Source organism: Apodemus sylvaticus, chromosome 15, assembly GCF_947179515.1.
Source record: "Apodemus sylvaticus chromosome 15, mApoSyl1.1, whole genome shotgun sequence".
In the NCBI taxonomy this organism is placed as follows: domain Eukaryota; kingdom Metazoa; phylum Chordata; class Mammalia; order Rodentia; family Muridae; genus Apodemus; species Apodemus sylvaticus.
Genome location: NC_067486.1, coordinates 28,105,638 through 28,125,668, shown reverse-complemented (window position 1 = coordinate 28,125,668; position 20,031 = coordinate 28,105,638). Strand labels below are relative to the sequence as shown.

The 20,031-nt window shown below is 38.0% G+C and overlaps 1 pseudogene; it reads left to right on the top strand.

Moving 5' to 3' along the window:
* The first annotated feature begins 18,458 nt into the window (after positions 1–18,458).
* On the top strand, positions 18,459–18,867 carry LOC127666309 (mediator of RNA polymerase II transcription subunit 31-like; annotated as a pseudogene).
* Positions 18,868–20,031: the final 1,164 nt, after the last annotated feature.

Genomic DNA, 20,031 nt, shown 5'->3' with positions numbered 1-20,031 from the left:
TTGTGGCTCCAAAGAAGGGGAAGGCCTGGGGGAGGGTTGCAGCATCCTCTCAGAGGCAAGAGGGAGGAGGAATGGGTGAGGAACTGTGGGAGGGAGGACTGAGTAGGGGACAATGACTGGAATGTAAATAAACAAAATAATTTAAATTAAAATAGAGCTGAAAGCAAACTATAGTCACAAACTAGGTATTATTCAATGTTAAACTTCCTTTTTTGAATACTCAACTGAAATTTATTTTCTTTGAGCTTCATGAAACCTTTCCTGCCACGGACATGTAAAACTACTTAGAAAATACAAATTCTTTCTTTTACATTGGGTTCCACAACAAATTGGAGTTGGTTGAAGACAATAATCATGATTCAATTGTAAACTCTCTTCCATTTGAAATCATGGTATAGTGACTTGTGATTGGATAGTGACTTAAAGGTTTCAAAATTTTACTACATTCAATTTATTGGTAACAGTTATATTATATGAGACTAGAGAATCTGATTAGAAATGTTCTTTCTAGTGAGGAAGTGATGCTAGATTCAAAGGGTAGGTAAAAAGAGGAATGTCCTGGATAGTTCTTGTGGGAGAATATCACATAATGCAGAGCACAGCTGAACATGTAATGACTTGGAAGTCAGAACAATAGGCCTATTTTGAATTGTATTTATCGGCTTCTTCCCTGCTTTAGACTACCATTGTTGATGACAGACTATCCTAAACAGAAACTTCTTACCTGTCCTATATCAGCTTTAGCAATTTCAGGGCATCTGAGTTATTTCTGGTTTACTAATCCTAAAAAGAGGCCTTGGTAGACAGATGAGAATCCTGTCCCTGCAGCTGCCAGAAATGTGGCAAGATGCTGCTCCCATGTTCATATAAGGTAGCTTTCAGGAATGCAATTAGACAACACCCACACACTATGTATTATGACAATACAATCTTATGGCTGAGGAAGCTGGAATTCAGGTAATCAGGTAACGTTTCCAAGCTAATTTCTTGCAAGTGATAGTCCAAGAGAACTGCACATAACATCCAAGAACTGCATGTTAGATCTGTGATGTGTGTTTTTCATTTTCTTCCCATGTTTTTTCCCCCTTCAACCTTTGTTATTCCAGCTTTTAGCTAAGTGCTTCCATACAACGATTTAGTGGCACTTTTCTGCAAATATTTACTCTATGAATATTTTGCCACACAGAAAAATGGCCTATGAAAGAGCAACAAAAATCAGAGAGAAAAATAGAAAAGTTAGTACTATTAGTGCTATTAATGTATACTTCAGTTAAGTCACATAAATTATTCTGGCCATCTCTGCTGTAATGGGAAAACTGTCTACATTTTCCATCGGAAGAGCATTAGGCAGTAATCTTATGTTTTAAAGATTAATCTCTTTGATAATTCACGTCTTAAATTTTGACCCACTTTCTTTAAGGTTCTAAAAATTCCTAAAGCTCTGTCAATCACTCTATTTCAATGGCATATTTCTGAACAAAAATACCTCGATTCTTACACAATCAGGTGGAAATGTATTCTGTATCTATATATGTAATCCCCCTATACAGCACCAGGGGAAGGATTCTTTATACGTCTAGAGTGATTGAGAAGTGCAGCTAGTTTCCCTCTAATTGGGAGAGTGGTGTTTGGTACCATAAGGAACAAGAGAATAACTGAAAAACATGACTGAAAGAATTGACTGATATTTTTGAAGACTTCTTTAGATTTTAATCAAACCATATTCTACCTGGTTTGGGAGAAAATGGGGAATAGTAGAACATGTGCATGCAAAGTGTAAGGGCAGGGCAGATTTCAGGTGTGATTGGACCCAACTATTAGGTGGATCTCCCTGTCCCTCCATCTCCACGATGCCTCCCTCTTTACCAGCTAGGGTCTCTAATGAGCTGTCTGAATTCTCATTCAGGGCCCCCATGCTGCAGGCTTTTAGGAGACCATAGTGGAAAACATCTGCATTGTGGATCACACAAAATTAAGAGAAGTTCTGTCGCCAGCTTATTTATAGAGAAGCTCTTCAAGCTTTTGTGTTGACAAAGGGAAGTGTGTTGCTTGGAAAAAGCAACGTGGTAGTAAGTAGTGCATTTTCTGAAAGGTCAAACAACCGAGCAGGGAGAGCAGAGCCCCGGGCATGGCTTCACCTTTCTTTCCCATTCTCACTTTAATATGCATGACTTAATCAAAAATATCTTTTTAAGAACTACAAAAGTAATCTCCATGCTAGTGTGGTTTTAGAGAATATATACACATATACTTCCCAAAATAAACTGCTTATATGAAACATGTTCATGTTATCATCATAGTTCTTTGTATTGAAGTCACTTAAGTTAAACTTGTCACTTCATTATTCTACATAGAAATTAATGTGTTTGGATACTGTAGAAAATTATATATATATAATACTTATATACATATTTTGTCACATTTTAAAGATTATATAAACACTTAGCTAATATTTAAATAATAATTAATACTAGAAACTTATTTTAACTCTAAAATATATTTTTTTTGCATTTTGTACTTATTTTAATCCCAAGCTTTAATGACAAGAACATGTATTATTAATTAAGATTCTCTTGATGTGGTTTTCAAAACACTTTGAATAAGCTCAAGTGAGTTGGCAACTTAATGAATTGCTTTGAGACTGTCTTACACATGGAAAGGAAAGAAGGTTCAGCTTAAACAAAACAAAACAACACAAAACAATACAAAACAAAACAAAACTTGAAGCTCAGTGGTAGATGGAGGGTATAATATCCAACACTGAAATCAAACCAAAACAAAATTGGGGACAAGAGGTCCAGTTCTCTGGCAACCCTACTGACCACTGAGTCTTCTCTACTCCTTTTCCCCATCTAGCCTTTCCTTTCCTCTCCTCTTCACCCTACAGTTTCTCAGTCCTGTGCAGTGATAGGGACAGCTACTCACGAGGAGGCAAACAGCAGTGGTAGGCAGGGAAAAGCAGAGGTATTTCTCAAGACCCATGTATCCGGAGCCCCAGCTGAAATTACCACTAACCCTGGAGACAGTCTTCCTTTCTCAGTCAATCTTTCCTGTAAATACATTTACAATCCTCCCAGAGGCACATCTTCTACTTGATGACAGGCCTAGTCAAGTTGGCCACTAAGAATAAACAGCATGGGGACACAGGCTAGTGACCAGCAGTTGTAATCTGAAAAACAAATCCTTGTTGCAATATTTGAGTCCGATGCCCAACTGTGATCACTATCCATCCCATAAATATCATTCTCATAACTATAATATCTAGGGGAGAAAAATAGGATTCCTCTCTATTTGATATATCAAGCGGTCAATCACAAAGCAAGTTTTAGGTTATTGTTCAAATATTAATTGAAAATATGCTATATTTATGTCACCTATGACTGCATTTCTTATTTTGACATTATTGTTAATATGAACAATAAATGGACTTGTCAAATTCAATAATACTTGCTTATGTAATACTAAAAGCAACTTTAAGGAATGGCTATGGCTATGGAATTATACATGTAAAAATCTTTCTGTGGGGATGGAGAGATGGCTCAGTAGGTAAGAGCACTGACTGCTCTTCCAGAGATCCTGAGTTAAATTCCTACAAACCACATGGTGGCTCACAACCACATGTAATGGGATCTGATGCCCTCTTCTGGTGTGTCTGAAGAAAGCAACTGTGTACTACTACACATAAAATACACTCTTTTAAAAAAGAAATGTTTTGTTTGTTTTATTTTGGTTTTTAGAGGCAATATTTCTTTGTGTAGCCCTGGAAATCCTGGAACTAACTCTGAAGACCAGAGACTCACATGTCTTCTGTCTCCTGACTGCTGGTGTTAAAGTTATGTGTCATCTTTGTCCAGTGACATGTAAGAATCTTATAAACATATATTCAGAATGGCAGGATTTCTCAGTGAATAAAACATTTTCCATACAAGTCTGACAATCACAGTTCAGTCCCCAAACATACAAAAAGGTTCAAGGAAAGACCTGACTCCTGAAAGCCTGTCCTTTGGCCTGTTCAGGGGCTCTGCTGCATACCCATACGTATGTCATACACTTTGAGTGATAAATGAACATTTAAAAATTAGTTAATGTAAATTTAAAAATTTATCAGCATTTATTTTTATTTTTAGATATATTTTAATTAAAAATACATTTAGATTCCTGAAGTCCCTCCCCAGTACTCTCGCTCCTACCTTTCCAGTGTCCCCCTATCTCTCAAGATAATAGCCAATTTTCCTTTGATTATTATTGTAACATATATTATATATAAGCTAAAATTACAGAGTATTTAATAATAATAATATATGCACAAAAATAAATACAATATGCTGAGTCATTTTTTGTTGCTTGCATGTACATAGTATCAAGGTCAACTAATTTGGATAAGAAGGAGGCTCATGACTGGTAGAGGCTAATTCCTTCCCAATCAGATATTGCCTATGCTTTTTAAATTAATGGTAGGTTCAAATAATAATCATTTCCATCTCCAAGGTTATATGTACATTGGTAAATGCCAGTCATTTAATGGTGTTTATATAGCTATTTTCTAGGAAAATCTATTTCACTGTAGATATACTGGGTTTCCGGCTCATACAACCTTTCTGCCTCCTATTGTGCAATGATTCTTGAGCCATAGATGTAGGGCCTGTCATGTAGAAGTATCTCCTGGGGTTGGGCTTCCGCCATCTCCTGACATCTGCATTGTGTCTACTGTGGTACTCTCTCATGGTTTTCATTTGCTGTGAAGAAAGCTCCTTTTTATCTGAAAAATGTTTTGTACAGTATTATTCTGATAACCAACAGTTTCCCCTCCTCAAATGCCTCCAGATCTTTCCTACCTACCCACCCACCCAATTCCAAGCCTGCCCCTTCTTTCTTTATATTTTTGGAAAGCAAGGATTCCATTCTGGTCCCTCTAATCACACCATCTCCTATTCTGCACTTCCCAGAGCCACAGGGGAAGAGACTTGATGCAAATATCCCTGCTAGGTCTGAGAGTTTCAAAACCAAGACAACTTTTTTTTTGTTTTTTTGTTTTTTTTTTTTTTTTTTTTTTTTTGATGAGGCATAGTAGCTACATTCTTCTGTGAGGATAAAGATAATTTTTAGAAGGTAGTAAGGAATTGTGCTAATTTAGTAAAGTGGTGGTAACTTCTTTTCTAATCTTCAAGACTTCAAAAACCCCAGGAGGATGAGTAAGTCTTTCAATGACAGGTATGGGTTCCTTCTAGTGAATCGATCTTAAGTCCAGGAGACAGTTACTGACTACTCCCCAGATGGAAATGTCACTGAGTGTACTTTATAGATAGGATATCTCGCCATGTCTGTCAGTGTTGGCTCTCATAGAGGTGCAGCTGGGTGGGACTGTTTAATTGCTTCTCTCCCTTGGTAGCCTGCACAACATTTTCTGGTACCACGGAGGAAAGAGCAAAAGAGGGCATATGCCACATATTCTCCCTCATCTGAGGTGCAAACTCCAAAGACTCAAATGAGAATATGTAGCATGGATTAACCACGGGAACAAGGAAAATATAAATGGCTACAGGTAGAAGCGGTGGGGGCTGTGGGTGGGTTTGCCTTGAGAGGGGAATAGCAGAATTCAGGTGATATGAAGTGGGAAATAGACAAACAGAGGCTGGCCTCCAACAGTGAGAGGAGAGGGAAGCCAGTATGGATGGAAAGGAGGGAGAAGAAGTGAATAACACAACGGTTGTTTGCTAAAACTTTAAGGAGTCGTGCTATTTTATAATTACCTGAAATTGTATACAGCATGTGTGCACATCTTGAAGGAAGTTAAGTCACTAAGGCTGAGAATGCTCCCCACAAGAACCACAGATTAATACAAATACACAGAAGGAGTACAAGGAACTTCCTTTTTAATGGTTGTTCCGGATAATCCAATAACTCACAGTATAGATGTTGACTGCAGTCCTTCATTGCTTCCTGTGACTGAAGACACCATCATTCATTTAGGACATAGGACTCAGGTGATTTTAGCTGGATCTGAGCTGAAGAAAAAAATGTTTATCTATCTCTTTGTTCTTTGGAGTTTTTGGGTTTTTTTTTTTTTACATTGAATATTGATTTGCGAAAGGCATCTAAAGAGGATTCTGGCCACATTTGCACACATACACACATATACACCCTTACTACTTTAAATGTCTCAAGGGATTTTTGTGTGTGTGATTATCCTTGGAGATCTCTAAAATCCTTTAACAAAAGCTGGAACTAATCTTTATAATTAAAGGGAATGGCTGATTTTTAAGAAGTCAGTTGAAATCACCTTTCATGTAAAACTTCTCCAGGCCATCTAGCACACCAAAAAGCCGTGGATGGAGAATGCGGGGGCACCATCTTGTCACAATTAGGCAAACACAAAGAAAAGGATTAAACTTTAGGAAAAAATGCAATTCTCTTTTTTTTTAACACGTTGTTCTATGAGCGCACAGATACAATTGAGTAGCTTATTAAACCGGAAATCATTTCACTAGGTGGATTACACAGCATCAGTAAGAAACTGAGAATTCAGGCCAGCTTTAAAATTTGCTAAAGTTCGCCATCTAGAGGTCTAGGTGAGTATATTTTGCAGAGTACGTTCAGATTGATTTTTCTCTAAAGTACAGATTATTTTTGTTTATTAAATAAAATGGAGGCTCAGGAAAAAGGGATATCCCACTTATTACTGACTGCACACATAGCACTTTACAATTTCAAGCAATGAATTCTAAGTGCAGGCCAGGTTGCTTTGAGTTTTATGTGGACAGCCATTTTGGTTTCGACATCCTCAAAGGTCTTTTAGGCAAGCTGGTTTACAAATTTCTCCACACTGTGTGAGAGACAGAAAAACAATACATTAGAGACTGGTAAATGTACCATGGTGCTTTTAATGATTAACAATTTTTTGACTATCAAGACTGACAGTCAGGATTATTTGTATTCCTGGTAAGTGCTGCAGATGTTCATGTTATAGGGCTATGGGAAGAAAACTATCATGGTGAAGAAAGAGTGCTGAGATACCATTTTATAATTTACACAAATATGCAGGTAAGCATACACCACACACACACACACACACACACACACACACACACACACTTGTGTGCTTATGAAAAACACACAGACCTGTCATTTCAGTACTTTATTAAGGAGTTGTAATATACATCTCTGCCAAGATCCTTGCTACAGCTGATCACACAATACAAGTATTTATCCAGAACACAATTGTGTTTTCATGAGTGTTTCACACTTGTCTGCTCACCGATGCTAAAACAGAAGATAATGAGCTTTGAAATGTAGGTTATGGGAATCACAAGAGAAGCTGCACATAAAGAAAACTTCCCAAGCAGCTGAGTTGAAGGTTCTGTGTCTGAAGTGCTCACATCTTCACAGCAGGCTGGGTGTGGCAGCAAAACAGACATAATGTTAGAATGCTGCTATTCTGAGGGAATGTATTTATTTGTCAGGAAGATGTGGTGGGCATCTCAGTCGATGTGGGCAAATGTGCTTCCTGTTAGCAGTGATGGAAAATACAGAAAAGGTTTATTGTTATTTTATTATTATTTTTATCATTCTTACTATACCCTCTCCAAGCCATGGTAAAAATCAACCTGATTTTTTTCCTTTAAAAGGAGCCTCAAGTTTACATTGTATCTTAGCGTTAAGAGCAATATTTAAGGGAGGGTATCACCTTGTTAAATGGACACATTTACATATGATTTCAGGTTTCAGAATTCTGATGCAAGGGAAAGTGTTTCTTAGAGATGAGGAATTGCTGTAATATAAAAATGACCCCATTGAGTAGAGATAATATGCACCTCTGTAATTAAGAGCCCCGTGATATGGTGTAATTATGTGCTGTCCTTACACTGACCTCCAAAGAAAAGAGTGTCTAAACATTACAATGTAATTCCAGCATTTGTCTTTTGAAGTGTGTTCCTTCTGTGAACGGCAGTGCATCTGTTGGATAATATATCCACAGCAGGTCACTGACAAATGTCGTGCCAGCAGCAGTGAAGTTTCTTTCCTTCGTGCCACAGACCTCATATCTGGAAATCGACTTCAAGACAGTAAGAAGGTCGAAGAGATAGCTCAATCTCTGCATTCATCAGTGCTTGGGGACTACGTGAACCAAGGCTACTCGAGGCTATTTGTGCATTAAGCAGCATCCATAGCACACTAACTATAGCACACCTTTTATGTTAACAGTACCAAAATCTGTGGGTCCACAAAGATGGGTGGAAATGTTGCCCAGGGAGGGATACTACGTGAACCTCAAGCTACTCTTCTATGCTTAGAGCAGGAAGCTGATCACAGGGATCTTCCTTCTCACTGGCACGTTGAGAAGCCTCCATGGGACCTTTGTGACTATAAAATTGCTTCTTAACTACCTTGACTGTGAGTGTGTAGTCATGCACGCACATGCATTTTGTGTGCTTCTTAAATAGGATGGTATACTGCTTTGTCTTTGAGAATCAAATTTATATTTTAATCACCCATCATATATGCAAGCTACTGTCATAACAAGGAAACATAATTCGTTTTCTTTTGAGAACAGTTTATTCATCCATTCCTGTGATAATGTATCTCACATTGAGATGCTCAAAAATTTTTGTCAGCCTAACAAAGAAGGTAACAGAATGGATGTAGAATTGCATTGTTTTGTTCATGTTCTGGAATCCCTGTCTGCTTCAGACTGTAACTTGGGTCATTACTTAAAACATGTCTATACTTCAATTATTTCTGATAGAAATAAGGATGCTACCTATACCTTCACTGTAGTGCTATGCTGAAGAAAGAACTGAAACTAACCTAATAAGAAGTCAAAACACCTTCACTATTAAAATAATGTTTAATCACTATGTGCAGCCTTTATAAATGCCAGCAAAGTATATTTCCCCATGTCAGCAGAGTCTCCTTTACTCCTACTGACAAGAGAATCCTCTGTATAGATCAACACCTATATTTTATAAGAAGCTTTTGAGGCCTTTAAGAGGTGAGCTGCATTCTGATGTGACACTACTGCACAGTAATTTTAAAAGTATATGGCATCCTAAAGCCCCAAAGAGATTCTTTAGAATGCAATGCACATAGTGGCAGGCAGTGTGGCCTTCATACTATGGGCTTCACAATCATGCAATGATCTGCAATGGCAGATCTGTTCTATAGACAATTTTTTTTTGTTTGGTCTTTCCTCAACTGTAAATTACGAGAATTTTATTGGTTTAATTAGAGGTGGTGTGAAGATTGTCTGATAGTATGATTAGAACATACAGGTAAGGGGCAATAAGTAGCATTTTTGTTTCTTTTTAATGAGATGAAAGACAGCAGGCAAAAATGGGTTAGGTGTGGCAATGGTCACTCCCATACTTCAATGTAGTGTCTGATTCTGTTTCCCTCTACCTATTTCTGTAAAATTGATCCCTCACTGCTCCCACCATATCCCTTTCTGATGAATCTTCTCCTGTTCCTGAGTTATACATCCTTATTTCATCTCTTCCCACCTCCTTATTCTTTCCCATTAAATCCAAGCACTAACAGGTTTTTAAAAGCATTTTTCTAAGTTTAATAAAATAACTTATTTTAATAAGTTTAATAATAAGTTTAATAATTTAAGTTTAATAAAGTAATAATAATAATAAAATAAAGACAATGTGAAGAACTAGAAGAAAACATCTATTATCAATCTATCCATTTATCTATTGATTTTTCTGTCTGTCCACTGTCTATCTCTATCAATTTATGTGAATGTTCACCATTAATTAATTACTTTAATATATTTAAATCAGAGACAGTTAAACTTTCAGTAAAAAGCCAGATAGTGATGTCTTAATACTGTAGACTTTGTGGAGATCATATTATTTTGCCTGAGGATACATGAGAAAATACCTATTTGCTTATAAACAAGATACCAAGAGAAAGATGAGATGTGATGTTACTCACAGGAGCGTTCATGGGTTACTTAAAGACATCTTTTTTACCTTTGAGTTCCTGAGGCATGTTACCATCATTTATGTGTTCCTCCCATAGCATGGACCACCCACAAAAAGCTGTACTACTGAAGAATTTTACGGGTCAATTTTGGAAGCTACATCAGCAGAGATCTAACTCACTAAATTATCTTTGCTATAATTTTAAGAAGGGAATGGACTGTTAAGCCATAGCCTGTTTTCACCTAGAGGATTCTAACAGGCATTTTCCTGTATGGTATCCTCTGGATACTCACATCTACTTTGATATAGATGATAAAAGATGGCAGATCTCATGATCAAATTCAGAGCAGAGAATAGACAATAGACTGCTTGGTTTTGGTTATCACTATGGTATGATGTCAGCCGTAACAGTCAATAATCAAGCAAGCATGGCTACAGTCAAATAAGTTTATTTATGGATGTATGAAATTGAATTTTATATAACTTTGAATATTAGACATATTGTTATACATTTTTTACCTTAACTTCAGTTCATAGTATGTACTAAATTAGGTATTGGGACAGATTTGGTTCACAGGCCAGAATTTATAAGAATCTGATTAAACTCTGTAATTTGTGCTGAATTTGCAGATGCATTCATTAAAACCCCCAGTTTCTTTGAAGCAAATTAGAAGGGATGACACTATCAGGTTAGGTATGGACACATTATGGAAGGCTTGAGATAATAGGAGAAGACAATTTAATAAATGATCTTATCAACAGATTGATTTGTTTCCTTTTAGGAGAAGAATTGAGTGATAGAAAAAATTAGTAAGATTCATGTAAGGTGCTGTGGAGTGAGAATTTAAAAGGAAATAAATCCTGAATGCTTAGCACACTGCTGTCCCCATCAAGTATCGGATAAGAGGGATCTGATCAGGTAACAGCTTCATGTAAAAAAAAAAAAAAAAAAAAAGAGCAGATAAAGAGAAGCACCAAGAAAACTTGGCAAATAATGAAGTTTGAGAACTAAAGTGGAAGACATAGTTAACTTAAACAGTGATCTACTTACCCCACGTTTGAGATATAATTTGGAGAAAAGTAGAAACGGGAGTCAAGATTTGAATCCTGCATCTTTTCAAGGATGAATAGCTGAGTAGACTAGATAGTCTAGAACTTGCAAAAAGATTGACAGGAGAAAAGTCTTCCATGGGTTTTGAGCCTTTGGTACACTGTTGCTTCTTTTCAGTCAAGCAATCGAATGCAATACAGGGAGGCAGGAAGCATGGAAGGATGACGTTAACTGGGACCTTTATGTAACTTTCATGTAAACGAGAGAAATAAGGATAGGTTACCAGACAATCACAGACAACTAAAGGCCTGATAGTTCAATAAACCACAGAATATATATATATATATTTTCTTGGTTGTATTAGTATATAATGAGATAAAAATGGCTTAGTACAGATCTCATCTTCTGGACATCTTTACTTCAGAAAATTCAAGGATGTTTATAGTAAGTAAGGTAATTTACTAGTACTCTGGATTACCAAGAGTTTAATAACTCAGTGTTTTCTATCGAAAACTCAAATTTATAACAATCGTATCTGTTCCTTCTGGGGCCATGCTACTCCACTCCGGTTCTTTGTTGGGTTTTTAATCCATCAATTAGGAGAAGTGTTATGCCTTTAGCTTGCAGGCAGTACTGTAACTACCTCAGGACTGTGAAGTTATGACCTCTTTTTTTCTGTCTCTCAGTAAAAGCTGTTCTTTTAAAGAAAGTATTCCCTTAAGCAGAGGTTGAGTTTAAATAACCCATTTGTTGTTTGCCCAGAGGTTGGGAGGTATTATATAGTGTGTTAAATGTATGAGTTTTCATACAGTAGTTGAGTTATGAATCTATGTGAAGGAGTTTGGATCCTTGTGGGTTCTTTTCTGTAATGTGAATAATCACTTCTTCCCAGTCCATTTTTTTAAACCAAGAAGCAAAAATGTTCCTGTCTGTTCAAAGTAACAGAGTGATAGCCATCTATACCACTTGGTATGCAGCTCCTTTAGTCCTATCTATGAATCTCTGAAATCAGCCTGTGACCTACATAACAAAGGCTTTGAAGCCTTACTAGTAGGGTAGCTAGGAAGGTGGTCAATATATAGTGTTGGCTGTAGTTAAAACTCATTTAAAAATTGGCTTACATGTATACTTTAATGACTTTCAGTTAAAGTAAAATGTGTGACTGTGAATTGTTCAACTGTTTTGCTTGAGATGGAAAGTCAGGATTATTCTGAAAATGGGTGTGATATATATATAAATAGCAGGTATATTCACATATAACAGATGATATTAGTTTGTTGAAACTTTTAAGCTGTGCTGATATGGTACCCACATTGATTTTAAAAATAACCCTGTTAATTATCTTTGATAAAGTTGGAAATATCTAGAGAATGTGTAGGTTTTCCTGCCATCAAAGAATGTATCTGACTTACTATTGTATGCTAATATCTAAATTGCTAGCATAGAAGGAGCAGTCATTTTTTTTCCTTGAGACACTAAAGTTATAGATGGTTGAGTGAATCACTACACCAATAAGAAAAGAAGATACTGACCTCAGATTACTAGCTTAATTCTATCATGAAATATATTCACCTTTTGATACTAAGCACAATGCTTTTTTAGTTATTAGATAACAACACATAGGCACAGTCCCTCATCAGTACACATTATTCTCTTTATTCTCAACTCGATAAGCTCTCCTTTACCTTGGAATTGTTCCTCATCCTCAAAGGAATGAAGCTAAACACTGATAACATGCGTACTACAAACTGCTACCTGTCTATTTTTCACTTAAAAAGGTGAACTTACTTTTCACTTTTGTAGATAAGATATTTTGCCTGCATTTGTGTAAGTGATCCATGTTTACCTTGTGTCCACAGAGGCCAGAAAAGGACATGAGACCACAGAATTAAGTTGCTGACAGTATTAACTGCCATGTAGGTTCTGGGAACCTGTGTCTTCTGAAAGAGAAACAAGTACTCTTGAATCATCTCTACAGTTTCAATATTTTCATGTTTTACTTCTACTTGCAGCAATTACCCACAAATTCCAAAACAAAAATATTTGGCTACCTATAAGCCAATTACCTCTGTTAGTAAATATCTATTACATTTCAGATATATGAATTTTTCTTCCCAGATAGAGGCCTCTGCTGTCACAACGGAGTGTGGGCTTTTGAAGCCTATGTCAAGAATGGATTCTGGAGGGTGAAGTGATTCAAAGGTCTAGATGCTCAAGCCAGCCTGCTTACATTCCCAGTAACTTGTGTGCATTGGTGTGCCAAAACACCACGACCCAAGGAACTCATGGGAGGAAGAGTTTATTTTGTCTTTCAATTGCCAAGGAACAGGAATCCATCTTGGCAGGGACCTAGGACTGCTGTGCTCAAGGCATAGAATCAGGAGAAGAGAGCTGAGAGATAACACCCCAAAGACAAGAGCAAAGCAGAGAAACCAAACTGGAAGTCTCAAGACCTGTCCCCAGTAATGTATTTTCCCAGCAAGGTCAAAACCCAAAACTTTCCCAAACAGCACCACAGCTGGGGACAAAACAACCAAAGTCTGACCCTACAGGAGACATTTCACATTCACCTCAGCACGCTATGTAAATGGAAAAGAGGGAAGTCACTTCCTAAGATTGTACTCTGCTTTCCACACATGTGTTACAGCATTTCCATCCCTCTCCCCACATGAATTGATTAATAAATTAAAACTAATTATGCTAATTATGAGACTTTTTTGTTTGTGGTAGTTGGTGTAACTTTTAAACATTTTGAGATCTTTTAGGATAAATTTAAAAAAAATGTTATAAAGTGGCAAGGAAGACAAAATATTTAATTCTTTCTTAAAATGATGCCCCCACAAAAATTACAGAGGAATTAGCTACAAATAGACTCTTTTCTTCAAAAAGCTGCTAATCCATCAATTTGAATGGATTCTGTTCCACAATATGATGGAAGAAAAAATCTTTTATGTATATTGGCTTAATTTCTTCCCTGAAACAAATTTTGATGGTATAAATGGAAATCATGTTCCTCAGTGTGTGTGAGGAGTAGGGAGTGAGAGGGGGAGAGGGAGAGGAGGGAGAGGGAGAGGGGAAGGGGAAGAGAGGGAGAGAGGGGGTGAGGGAGAGGGGGGAGAGGGAGAAAGGAAGAGAGAGGGGGCAGTAGGAGAGGGGGGAGAGGGAGAGGAGAAGGGGAAGAGAGGGAGAGGGAGAGGGAGAGGGGAGAGAGGAAGAAAGGGAGAGAGAGGGGGTGAGGGAGAGGGAGAGGGGGAAGAAGGAGAGGGGAAGGAGGAGAGAGAGAGAGAGAGAAGAAGGGAGAAGGGGAGAGGGAGAAAGGGAGAGAGAGGGGTGAGGGAGAAGGGGGAGAGGGAGAAAGGGAGAGAGAAGGGGAGGGAGGGGGAGAGGGAAAGGGGGAGAGGGAGAGGGGAAGGGGAGAGAGGGAGAGGGGGAAAGGGAGAGAGATAGGGGAGGGAGAGGGGGTTAGAGGGAGAGGGAGATGGAGAGGAAGAGGGAGAGGTGGGAGAGAAAGGGAGAAAGAGAAAGGAAGGGGGAGGGAGAGGGAGGGAGAGGGGGAGTGGAGGGGAAGGGGAGGGAGAGAGAGAGAGAGGAACTGTGGCTCATTAGCCTCAAGCTTCTTTCTGCCTGTGTCTCCAGGACTAGCACTGCAGGATGTTAACCTCATCTGGGTTTTTATGTGGGATCAGGAGACCCAAATCCAGGTTCACATGTGCAGCAAGTCTTCCATGGAGTGTGCTATGTCCCCACACCGCAGTTTTCTTCCATCACTTTCATCCCTAGCTGAAATTGTGCTAATAAGCTAACAATAAGTTCAGGGCTCCCAGGGACTAAGCCATCAAACAAGGGGTACACATGGCTCCAGCCAAATATGTGGCAGAAGAAGGCCTTGTCCAGCATCAGTGGGAGGAGAGGTCCTTGGTCCTAGGAAGGCTTGATAGATGCCCAGCATGGGGAAATCGAGGTGGGAAAGGTGGGAGTGGGTTGGGTGGAGGGGCATATGTTAGGAGGCAGGGGCTAGGAGGATGGGTTGGGTATTTTTCGGGAGGGGGGAACCGGGAAAGGGAATAACATTTGAAATGTAAATGAAGAATATATTCAATAAAAATGTAAAAATAAAAAAACATTCTTCTAAATCACTTCTATTTTTTGATCTGCTTTCTACTGTCATATTTTCTTTCTTTCTCCTGCATTAGGTTCTTCCTTGGTTTCTTTTCATTTCTTTTTTTTTTAAATGCTACTTTTTAACATTCACATCTGTCATGACTCAAAATCTCTTTTAATGCTCTGGTCTTTTCAGTTTTAATCTAATATATGCAAACATGGACCAGAACTGACTAATTTTTGATGTTGCATTGCTGTTAGTAGTAAATATGAAATCTATGCTGAGCACAAATTTATCCCCCAAATTTACGCTGTGCACTTACTCAATGATTAACATGTCTATGTGAGTTTACTTAGTCACTCATCTGAAGTTTTAGAGATTTCCCCTCCATCTCTTAAATTCCCCTTACTTGCTATGGTCAAAACAAACTACTTCCATGTTTGCTGGTGCCAAATAGTACGTGAAGTCATAGGGTGTTAATTTTGCTGAGACTTTTTTCCTGATCTGAGGAAACTCCTACCTTCTTAAGGCAAAATAAAGAGCATAAAAATAGCAAATAATAAAGGGGGTGGATATATAGCTAACAATTTCTATTTGGCCTTAATAAAATAGTGGGATTTTGTAGGACAAAGCAAGAAGATATACCAGCCCTCTTGTCCTTATACTCTTGACATTTATTTTTATTTATTTCTGTTTATTTTTTAACTCACAACATCTTTTGTCATCAATTCTACCTGTCAACATCTACTTGACTTTATTCGTTTTATTCAATATTTGTTTTTCAATTGGTTGTCAGTATATGTACTTGTTTGTGAATGTATGCATCCGTATAAGCTCTCTCATTAACTTTGTGATTACTAATTAGCATTGAATTTGCATATCGTAAGTGCTCAAGATACATCTGCTGAATCAAGGAGTATGAGAACAATGTGCTATTAAGGACAGCAAAAATTCAGTTTATCCACTGACTTGCAGTTTGATTCCACTTTACTTTCTACACTTTTATAAAGCAAGGGTTGATACTGGGCTACTTTTTCTTCTCTTATTAATTACTCTAATTGTTCAAATTTACAGAGTATAATGCAATAATTTGACAGATTTATACTCTGTGTAATGATCATATCAAAGTAGCAAGTCTTTTTATCTCCTTAAATTAAAACTTTTTGATTAATATACAATAATTATAGATATTAATGGGATGCGCTGAACTATTTCAGGACAAGCATATAGTATGTGATGATTAAATCAGCATGAGTAATGGATTCATCTCTTTATCATTACTTTTGTTTGAAGACTTTGATTGAGTTTTCCTGCTCATTCCTAAAATATGTAAAAGATTATTGTTAATAATGAGTCTCCCCACTGTTTTACAGAACACAAGTACCTATCACTTCTCATTAACTATTTTGAGTGTCAGGTAGGTAATCTCTATGTACCTTCCAGTACCCCATCCAAGTCTCTAGTTCTTTGTACTACAGGTTTTGATCGCCATTTTTAAAAGAGCCTGCACCCTTGGGAGGGAAGGTGCAGCTGTGCCATTCAGCATCCGACTTATTGCACTGCACATAATATCTAATTGTGAAGTGAAATGTATGGACCTTGGTGCCTTGCAGCCAGAAATAAGCAGCCTCTTTACTAAGTGAGTTCCACAACAAATGTTATGGCCTGTTAGTCTACTATGCTACCAGCCATTAAGAACATGAAGTTTATCACATGGACATTCAATAGTAATGAATAACAATGATCTGCATCTTCTATTTCTCCTAATCTTTTTGTTCTTCATTTTCCAAACTGTGACTGGCACTTGCGTCATATTTAAAACTATGGAAAAGTTTAATTTTTACTGATTCATTCACTGAATTATTTTCTACCTGCGGAAATAAAATGTCCTGACATTTAATATTTACTGAGTGCTTGCAATGTACGAGCTACTTCACATATATTGCTTCGCTTAATCTTTATAGCTGCCCTATGAATTATTCATCCCATTTTATGGATGGAAACTAAGTATCAGAGTTATAAAGCAATAGCATGAGTTTATAGTCCTAGAAAGTAGGAATATTGTGTGTGGCCACTTGATCTAACATTAAACTGGCTCTTATCACCATACATGGTGCTCTCAAAAGCTAAAAGCATATATATACATATACATCATATACACATATACATATACACATATATGCCCTTTCAAAATATATAAACTTGGGCCAGAAGTGGTGGTGCATATCTTTGATCCACAAACTTCGGAGAAAAAGGCAGGCAGACATCTGTGAGTTCAAGGTCATCCTGACCTTATGTTCCAATTTTAGAACAGAGGGCTATGGAGTGAGACCGTGCTTCAAAAAGTACTATTCAGCCATTAGAAACAATGAATTCATGAAATTCTTAGACAAATGGATGGAGCTGGAGAACATCATACTAAGTGAGGTAACCCAGTATCAAAAGATCAATCATGGTATGCACTCACTGATAAGTGGATATTAGCCTAGAAACCTTGAATACCCAAGACATAATCCACATATTAAATGATGTCCAAGAAGAATGGAGGAGTGGCCCCTGGTTCTGGAAAGGCTCAGTGCAGCAGTATAGGGGAATTCCAGAACAGGGAAGTGGGAAGGGGTAGATAGGGGAACAGGGGGAAGGGAGAGGGCTTATGGGACTTTTGGGGAGTGGGGAGCCAGAAAAGGGGAAATCATTTGAAATGTAAATAAAGAATATACCGAATTAAAAAAAAGAAATTTTGCAAAATTAGCATACTGATTAATTCAAACTAATGTCACTTGTGTTAGACTTAGAAAGATCTACTCATTTTTCTCTGTATTCTGAGTGCTATACTCCCGAGGAGAGAGTTTCTTTTGCACAGCAAGACTAGAAAACAAACTTTGCTGCTGGTAACCGGGAACATGTCTTAGTTAGGGTTTCATTGCTCTGAAGAGACACCATGACCAAGGCAATTTTTATAAAGGACAACATTTAACTGGGACTGGCTAACAGTTTCAGAGGTCCAGTTCATTGGTGAAAAACATGACCGCACCTAAGTTCTGCTGTTTGCTGGGACTGGAACATGATCCCTTTGTTCCATTACATTTTCACCAGCTTTCAGTTTTCCGTGATTTCATTCACTGTCTAAGATTGGTTGTCCTGGAATTTGCTCTGTAGACTAACTTTGAACTTAGAGATCTGAATGCTTATCTCCTGAGTTCTGGAATTTAAAGCTTATACTACCACACCTGGACTTAAAGCTTTTTCTATTTGGAACTCGCTGTCTCAGGCTGGCCTTGAACTCAGAGATCTCTGTCTCCTGGGATTAAAGCTGTCTACCACCAATGGGAGGCTGCTGTCCAGTGACCTTGGTAGTGTTTGTGCCTCCCTGCTTCTTATGGCCATGGCTGTTGCTTTGAAGACAGATGCTGCTGGCAACTGGCTTTGGTTTTAGTTGGAGTCAGAATCTGTGCAGTATTTAGCCAACTCAATTTAATTTTCTTGTCCAAAGAGGTTACGTCAAAGACAAAGCTTTTGTTTTAATTCAGTATTTGCTTTAATGGAAAGAACCAGAATATGCCAGATATCCTAAGTACCCTCAGTGTTTATGTATGTTAGAATGGCTCCAACCCTTACAAAAGGAGCTGCTGAATGCTCAGTCTGTGAAATGTATTGACAAACAGCAAATCCTACACGGGCAGCACTCTTTGTAGAAGCAGTTGCATCTTCAGCAAGCCCTGGCAGAGCAGCAGCAGCAGAATTACCCAGCAGGAAAAGGAAAAGCTGGGGACAGAGCAGGCTTTTAGGACATGTATATAATGCTTTGCTATTGTACAGTACAGAGAAAAGAAGACTCCTTTGCACCTTTTATTGTGGTAGTACTCAGAAATTTTAGTGTTATATTTGGTCACTAAACATTTTGTTAATAGATTATATCTATCAAACTGGAAAAAAAATGGTGTGTACTACCATCAAGCCTGGATCTAACTTTTTCATGGCCACTGTGTCTCAAGATCCTGATCAAAAGTGTGTGTCTTCTGGTTCACCATCTGGATCACAGGTGTGCCCTCCATTTCTGGATAGTAGTTCATTCCAGATTAAATGTCCAGATGAAAACAATAACTAGGTCAAAATAAGGTCTAACGTTACATAACTATGCCTTGTTCTACTGCAAAAGCACAAACAATAAGCTTACCTAGGTGGGATCTTGCCACAAGTCAGCACTCCCTTAATTACATTTAATATCCTTCAATACAGGTTTAACTCCATTTCATTTCCTGGTACCCCTTTAATGCTTAAAGCATAGATTTTGTATTTTTATTTTTTCAGCTTACTCCTTTTCATCAAAGCACTACTATCCATTAGAGTTAACTTTAGTCACCTCACAACAAAAATGCATACCAGGCTGTTTTGAGATTTCCTTTGCTAATGCCATTAATCTAAATTTCTGCACTTGGGCCTCAGGCAGACTCTTTAGACAAGGGCAAAAAGCAACCATGTTATTCACAAAAATTTCAAAAACAGTTTCTAGGCCACTGTCTTAGTCAGGGTTTCTATTCCTGCACAAACATTATGACCAAGAAGCAAGTTGGGGAGGAAAGGGTTTATTGAGCTTACACTTCTACACTGCTGTTCATCGCTAAAGGAAGTCAGGACTGGAACTCAAGCAGGTCAGGAAGCAGGAGCTGATGTGGGGGCCATGGAGGAATATTCTTTACTGCCTTACTTCCCCTGGTTTGCTCAGCCTGCTCTTATAGAACCTATGAATACCAGCCCAGAGGTGGTACCACCCACAATGAGCCCTCCCCTCCTTGATCAGTAATTGAGAAAATGCCCCATAGCTGGATCTCAAGGAGGAACCTCCCCAACTGAAGCTCCTTTCTCTGTGATAACCGCAGCTTATGTCAAACTGACACACAAAAACCAGCCAGTACAGCCACATACTAACATTCTTTTCCTCTGAAACCTTT